Source organism: Tamandua tetradactyla, chromosome 25, assembly GCF_023851605.1.
Source record: "Tamandua tetradactyla isolate mTamTet1 chromosome 25, mTamTet1.pri, whole genome shotgun sequence".
Taxonomy (NCBI): domain Eukaryota; kingdom Metazoa; phylum Chordata; class Mammalia; order Pilosa; family Myrmecophagidae; genus Tamandua; species Tamandua tetradactyla.
The window spans coordinates 3,022,960-3,030,808 of NC_135351.1; the positions used below are offsets into that span (position 1 = coordinate 3,022,960).

The 7,849-nt window shown below is 38.8% G+C and overlaps 1 pseudogene; it reads right to left on the reverse strand.

The window, feature by feature from the left end:
• Positions 1-234: 234 nt before the first annotated feature.
• LOC143668879 (olfactory receptor 4C5-like) lies at positions 235-1,466 on the reverse strand (annotated as a pseudogene).
• Positions 1,467-7,849: the final 6,383 nt, after the last annotated feature.

The following is a 7,849-nucleotide window of genomic DNA, read 5'->3' on the forward strand; positions in this document are numbered from 1 at the left end:
AACAAAAAACAGCACCCATCAATATGCTGCTTACAGAAGACTCATTTTAGACCCAGGACAACAGAAGTTGAAAGTGAAAGGTTGGGAAAAAATATTTCATGCAAATAACAATCAGAAAAGAACAGGGGTTGTGTGCCAGTTTGAATCTATTGTGTACCCCAGAAAAGCCAAGTTCTTTAATCCTCATTCAATGTTGCTGGGTAGGAGCTTTTTTTTTTTTTTCTCATTGGAAGGGACTTTATTCACTTTTCAATTAAAGTTGATATTTTACAAAAGGGGAATCACATAAGATTCCATGCAACAGGGGGATAAGTATAATATTGCATATTTTGACAGTAAGCCCATTATCTTCTGAATTACCACGTTTTTAAGCAAAAAACATGAACCATTTATCTTCTTTAGTTTCATGATTTGTTACCCACAATAATCCTTTGGCTCCAGAGCCTCATCATTGCCTTTTTCGCTTCTGCATTTCTGAGTGTGTAGGTTAAAGGGTTTAACAAGGGTGTTATCATAGTACAAAATACAGCCACTGCTTTATCAATAGGGAAGGTGGTCATGGGATGAAGGTATACAAACATGCAGGGCACAAAGAATAAGAAAACCACAGCAACATGTGCAACACACGTGTATAGTGCCTTCTGTCATCCTTCAGAACTGTGAGACCCCAGGGAGTAAAGAGTGAGGACACAGGAGGTGATAAGAATGGAAAACTGAGTATGCACCGAAACCCACTATTGGCAGTAACAAAGAGTCCAAAGATGTGTGTATCAGTGCAGGAGACTTTCAGCAAAGGGTAGAGATCATAGAAGTGGTTAATGACATTGGAACCACAGAAGGGCAATCACAGCATAAAAAGGATTTGAACCAGACCACGAAGAAATCCCCCAGCCCAGGATACGGCCACCAGGACACCACATATCGGCCAGCTCATTGTGATTGCATAGTGCAGAGGCCTGCAGATGGCCACATAGCAGTCATAGGCCATCACCATGAGCAGGATGATCTCAACTCCCCCAAGGAAATGCATTGTAAAGACCTGAATCATGCACCCAGTAAAAGAGATGATTTTCTTCTCTATGAGTAAGTCAAATATCATTTTGGGGGCAGTAGTAGGAAAGAAGGCAGCATCTTGAAAGGACAAGAAAGACAGAAAAAAAAAATGCATAGGGGAGCCTAAGGCTGGGCTGTTGGCCACTGTTACTATGATGAATAGGTTGCCTGCCATGATGAGAGTAGATGATTGTGAACATGAAAAAGAAGAGTTTCTGGATATCTGTGTCAGGCCAAGCAGGATGAATTATGTCACATTGTTCACTTGTTTCATGATCCAGTTTTCAATGGATAATGGATTTATCTGTAAATTGAAGGTCCTACTGCCACTTGGACCAGCTCTTCTTCTGCATCAAATGATGCAGATGAAAAGACTGCAGGCAGTGTTGTTTTTCAGACAGATCCCTTGTGCAATGTTCTGGTGAGAATGTAAAATGGCGCAGCCACTGGAAGACACTTTGGCAGTTCCTCAGGGAGCTAAGTATAGTAATGCCATATGACCTGGAAATTCCACTCGGTAGGAGCTTTTTTATTGTTTCCGTGGAGATGTGACACACCCAACTGTGGATGGTAACTTTTGATTAGATGATTTCTATGGAGATGTATCTCCACCCATTCAAGGTGGGGTTGCTTACTGGAGCTCTTTAAGAGGGGACTATTTTGGAAAAAGCTACAGAGCCCACACAGCCAGGGACATTTGGAGATGAAGAAAGAAAATGCCACTGGGGGAGCTTCATGAAACAGAAGCCTGGAGAGAAAGTTAGCAGATTTTGCCATGCTCACTCTGTGCCTTTCCAGTTGAGAGCGAACCCCTGAACATCACTGACCTTCTTGAACTAAGGTATCCTTCCCTGGATGCCTTAGATTGGACATTTTCATAGCTTTGCTTCAATATGGACATTTTCACAGACACTCTCTTGGGTACAAAGAAACCAGAAATTGATGTTTTGGAAAATTCTGGACATCCAGGAAGGGAGTCCCCAGAAAATGGTGCCTCCTGTGAAGATATGGCCAAATGTGGAATCAACCAGCCATTTCAGGGAAACCCATGATTGGAGATAGAGTTACCCAGGAAGGATTTGTGGAAACTCCTGCTGTCTGATGGGCATGATCCTTGCTAACTACATAGAAAGCCAATAAAAGAGCTGTGGAATCTGTATAAATGGAGCCACTGCCAGTCTGGACTGGGAGACTCAGAAAAGGTACAGTGTGAAGATAAAATAACTTTAGAGGCAGAACTATGGAAGCTAAAGTCTAAAGTCAAGAAACCTCGGGCCAGGAGAGCAGACCCACCCAAGAACTATGGGAGGGTGAGCTTGCCTGGAAGGCAGAGAGAGGCCTTCCACCTTGTTGCAGTGGATGAGTTGTGCTGCCTCAGACCTTGGAGAGGGTGGAACACTGTTCTAGTTTGCTAGCTGCCAGAATGCAATATACCAGAAACAGAATGGCTTTTAAAAAGGGGAATTTAATAAGTTGCTAGTTTACAGTTCTAAGGCTGAGAAAATGTCCCAATTAAAACAAGTCTATAGAAATGCCCAATCAAAGGCATCCAGGGAAAAATACCTTGGTTCAAGAAGACCAATGAGGTTCAGGGTTCCTCTCTCAAGTGGAAGGGCACATGGTGAACATAACATCATCTGCTAGCTCCTTCTCCCAGCCTCCTGCCCCATGAAGATCCCTGGGAGACATTTTCCTACCTCATCTCCGAAGGTCGCTGGCTGGTGGACTCTGCCTCTCATGGCTATGTCATTCTGCTCTGCTCTCTCAGAATCTCCCTTTCTCCAAAATGTTTCCGCTCTTATAGGATTCCAGTAAACTAATCAAGATCCACCCAAATGGGTGGAGACGAGCCTCCAGCAAACCCAGCTTAAAAACCACTCTTGATTGAATTACATCTCCAGGGAGATGATCTAATTAAAGTTTCAAACATACAATACTGAATAGGAATTAGAAGAAATGGCTGCCTTTACAAAATGGGATTAAGATTAAAACATGGCTTTTCTAGGGTCCAAACATCTTTTCAAACCAGCACAAGCACATTCCTTGGAGAGTGGGGAGAACCTGACTACCACCACATGGAGGAGTTGAGCTTGTTCCCTGGAGATGGCAGAGAGCTCATGTGTAGCCCTGATGCTTGGCGAGGGTGGAGCCAAGAAAATGGCTGTCTCCCCAGTGTCCCACAAGGTTTCATTCAGAGAGAGGCAGGCCACTACATAGGCACTTGGAAAGAGATTGCCACTTTCTAAAGTCTTGAAGATAAATGGCTCTCAGGCTTTGAAATCTAATGGCATTTGCCCTGCAGTTTTCAAACTGCTTGAGCCAGTAACCACTGTGTTCCTTCCAATTTCTCCCTATGGAAATCCTGTGATTGTCCCTCCTTTGTATGTTGGCAGTAAATAACTTGTTCTGAGTTTTACAGGCCCAGAGCCAGAGGAAAGTTTTGCCTTAGAACAGACTAAGCCTGTAACAGACTTTGATGAGACTTTGTATAGATTTTATACTTGATTGTATTTGTATTGTTACTGAAATGGTTTAAGGCTTTCTGATACTATGATGGAATGAGTCTATTTTGTATATGGAAAAAAACATGTCTTTTTTAGGGTCCGCAGGGTGGAATGTGCTGGTTCGAAAGGATTATGTACTGTAGAAAAGTCATGTTTTAATCCTGATCCAATCTTGTAGAGACAGCCTTTCTTTTAATCCCCATTCAGCATTATAGGTTGGAAACTCGATTAGATTATCTCCACAGAGATGTGGCTCACCCAATTGTGGGTATTAATCTTAGATTAGAGGGAGATATGATTCCACCCATTATAGATGGGTCTTGATTAGCTTACTGGAATCCTTTAAAAGAAGAAGACTTCTGGAGAGAGAGAGAGTGAGAAAGCCATGGCAGAGTCCTGAGACAGAGAGCCCATGCAGCCAGAGGCCTTTGGAGATAAAGAAGGAAATAGCCCCTGGGAGAGCATCATGAAACAAAAAACCTGGAGAGAAAGCTAGCAGATATTGCCATGTCCACCATGTGTCTTTCCAGTTGAGGGAGAAACCCTGAATTTCATTGACCTTTCCTGAGGGAAAGTTCATTCTTCTTGGTGCCTTAATTTGGACATTTTTATAGACTTGCTTTAATTGGGATGTTTTCATGGCCTTAGAACTGTAAACTTGCAAGTTAATGAATTCCCCTTTTAAAAGTCATTCCATTTCTGATATAACACATTCCGGCAGCTAGCAAACTAGAATGTATGGCCTTAGAACATATAAACTTGCAGTTTACTAAATTCCCCTTTTTAAAAGCTGTTCCATTTCTGGTATATTGCATTCCATCAGTTTTCAGATTAAACAAGTAGCTGTACAAATATCTGAAAAATTAGACTTCAAATGTAAACAATTAAAGAAACAAAAAGGACACTATATATTAAAGGAATCATTCAACAAGAAAACATAACAATCATAAATATTTGTGCACTGAGCCAGAGTGCTCCAAAATACATGAAACAGACATGACAACACTGAAGGGAGAAACAGACACCTCTACCATAATAGTTAGAGACTTCAATTCCCCATTCTCATCAATTGATAGAACATCTAGACAGAGGATCAATAAAGAAGCAGAATTTGAATAATACAATAAATGAACTAGATTTAACAGACACTTATAGGACATTATACCCTACAACAGAAGGATACACATTTTTCTCAAGTGTTCATGGAACATTATCAAGAATAGACAGCATGCTGAGTCACAAAGGAAGTCTCAATAAATTTAAAAAGATTGAAATCATAAAAAACACTTTCTCAGATAATAATGGAATGAAGTTGGAAATGAATAACAGGCAGAAGACCAGAAATTTCACAAATATATGGAGGCTCAACTACACATTCTTAAACAATCAGTGGGTCAAGGAAGAAATTACAAGAGAAATCAGTAAATATTTTGAGGCAAATGAAGATGAAAACACAACATATCAAAACTTGTGGGATACAGTAAAGGCAGTGCTGAGAGGGAAATTTGTTACCTTAAATGTCTATATTAAAAAAATAAGAAAGAGCAAAACTCAAGGAATTGACTGTTCACTTGTAAGAACTCGAGAAAATGGAAAACTAATTGCAAAGTGAACAAAAGGAAAGAAATAATTAACAGTGGAGCAGAAATAAATGAAATTGAGAACATGAGAACAATTGAGAAAATCAGCAAAATCCAAAGTTGGTTCTTTCAGATATTCAGCAAAATTGAAGAACCCTTAGCTATGTTGAAAAGGAAAAAAAAAAGGACAGAAGATGCAAATAAATAAAATCAGGCATGGAAGAGGAGAAACAGCCATTGACCCTACAGAAAGAAAAGAGATAATGAGAGGACATTTTGAGTAACTATATGTTGATAAACTAGACAGCAACGAAATGGATGAGTTCCAGAAAGGTGCGAACAACCAATCTTGAATCAAGAAAAAATAGATGACCTCAATGAACCAAGTAAAGAGATTGAATCAGTCATCAAGAAGCTCCCCAAAAAGAAAATCCTAGGACCAGATAGCTCTGCATGTGAATTCTACCAAGCATTCAAGAAAGAGGTAGTACCAATCTTGCTTAAACTCTTCAAAAAAATTGAAGAGGAGGGAAAGCTACTTAACTTATCTATGAAGTCAACATCACCCTATTACAAAAGCTAGACAAAGATACTACAAGAAAAGAAAATTACAGACCAATCTTTTTAATGAATAAATTACAAATCCTCAACAAAGTACTTGAAAATCAAATCCAGCAGCACATTAAAAGAATTATACACCATGACCAAGTGAGACTAGGTCAACATAAGAAAATAAATGTAATGCACCATATCAACAAATCAAAGCAGAAAAACACAGGATCAACTCAATTGATTCAGAAAAGACATTTGACAAAATTACATCCTTTCTTGATGAAAACACTTCAAAGGAGAGGTGTAGAAGGGGACTTCCTCAGCATGATAAAGGGAATCTATGAAATACCCACAGCTAACATCATCCTCTATGGGGAAAGATCAGGAAAAAGACAAGGATGCCCACTGTCACCATTGTTATTCAACATTGTGCTGGAAGTTCTAGCCAGAGCATAGACAAGAAAAATAAATAAAAGACTCCAAACTGGAAAGGAAGAAATAAAACTCTCTATTTGCAGATGATGACATGCTATATGTTGAAAATCCAAAAAAATCTACACAAACCTACTAGAGTTAATAAATGAGTACAGCAAAGTGGCAGTGTACAACATCAACAGCCAAATATCAGTACTGTTCCTATACCCTTATGATAAGCAATCTGAGGGAAGAAATTAAGCAAAAAATCCATTTACAATAGCAACTGCCATCGTCAGGTTGATGTGTCAACTTGACCAAGTGGTGGTACCTGTTTGTCTGTTTGGGCAAGTGCTGCCTGTCTGTTGTGATGAGGACATTTCCCAGAATTAAATCATGATCATGTCAGCTGCGTCCACAGCTGACTCCATTTGTAATCAGCCAAAGGGGAGTGTCTTCTGCAATGAGTGATGCTTAATCTAATTACCAGAAGCCTTTTAAGGAGGATTCAGAAGAGACAGGTTCTCTTTCTGCTTTGGCTGGCGAACCTCTCCTGTGGTGTTCATCCAGACCCTCCATCAGAATCGTCAGCTTCACAGCCTGTCCTGCAGATTTTGGACTCTGTGTTCCCACGGTTATGTGAAACACTTTTATAAATTTTATATTTGCAAGTGTTTCCTGTTGATTCTGTTTCTGTAGACAACCCTAACTAATGCAACAAGCAAAAGAATAAAATATTTAGGAATAAATTTCACTAAGGATATAAAAGACCTATAAACAGAAAACTACAAGAATTGCTAAAAGAAATCATTGAAGACCTAAATAAATGGAAGGGCATACCATGTTCATGGATTTGAAGACTATCTATAATTCAGGTGTCAACTCTACCCAAACTGATTTATAGATCCAATGCAATACCAATTAAAATCCTAAAAATATACTTTGCAGAAATAGAAAAGCCAATAACCAAATTTATTTGGAAGGGCAGTGTGCCCTGAATAACTAAAAATATCTTGAGAAAAAAAATTGAAGTGGGAGGTCTCACTACCTGATTTTAAAGCATATTATGAAGCTACAGTGGTCAAAACAGCATGATAGTGGCAGTCAGATACATATACTGACCAATGGACTTGAATTGAGTGTTCAGAAATAGACCCTTTCAGTTATGGACAATATGAACCACTCTGTCTAAAAACTTGATAACTTAGATGAAATGGACTAATTCCTTGAAAGATGGCAACTTCCAAAATTCACAAAAGAAGAAATAGATAACCCAAATAGACCTATATCTATTAAAGAAATTGAATCAACAATTAGTAATCTTCCAAAACAAAACATAAAGTCCAAATGGTTTCACTGCTGAATTCTACCAAGCATATAAGGAAAAAATGATAAGAATTCTCCACAATCTCTTCTAGAAAATAGAAGCAGCAGAAGCACTTCCTAACACATCCTGTGAGGACAGATGTACCCTATACCAAAAGATATTAAAAGAAAGGAAAATGAGAGATCAATATCTCTCATGAACATAGAAGGAAAATTCCTCAACAAAACATTAGCAGATGGAATCTGAAAATGTATAAAAATAATCATATACTATGATCAATTGGGATTTATTCCAGGTATGCAAGGCTGGTTCAATATTTGAAAATCAATTAATGTAATATAACATTGTTTTGTTTTGCTAAAGGTGCTAGAATGCAATGGGTTGGCTTTTACAATGGGGATTTATTAACTTACAATTTA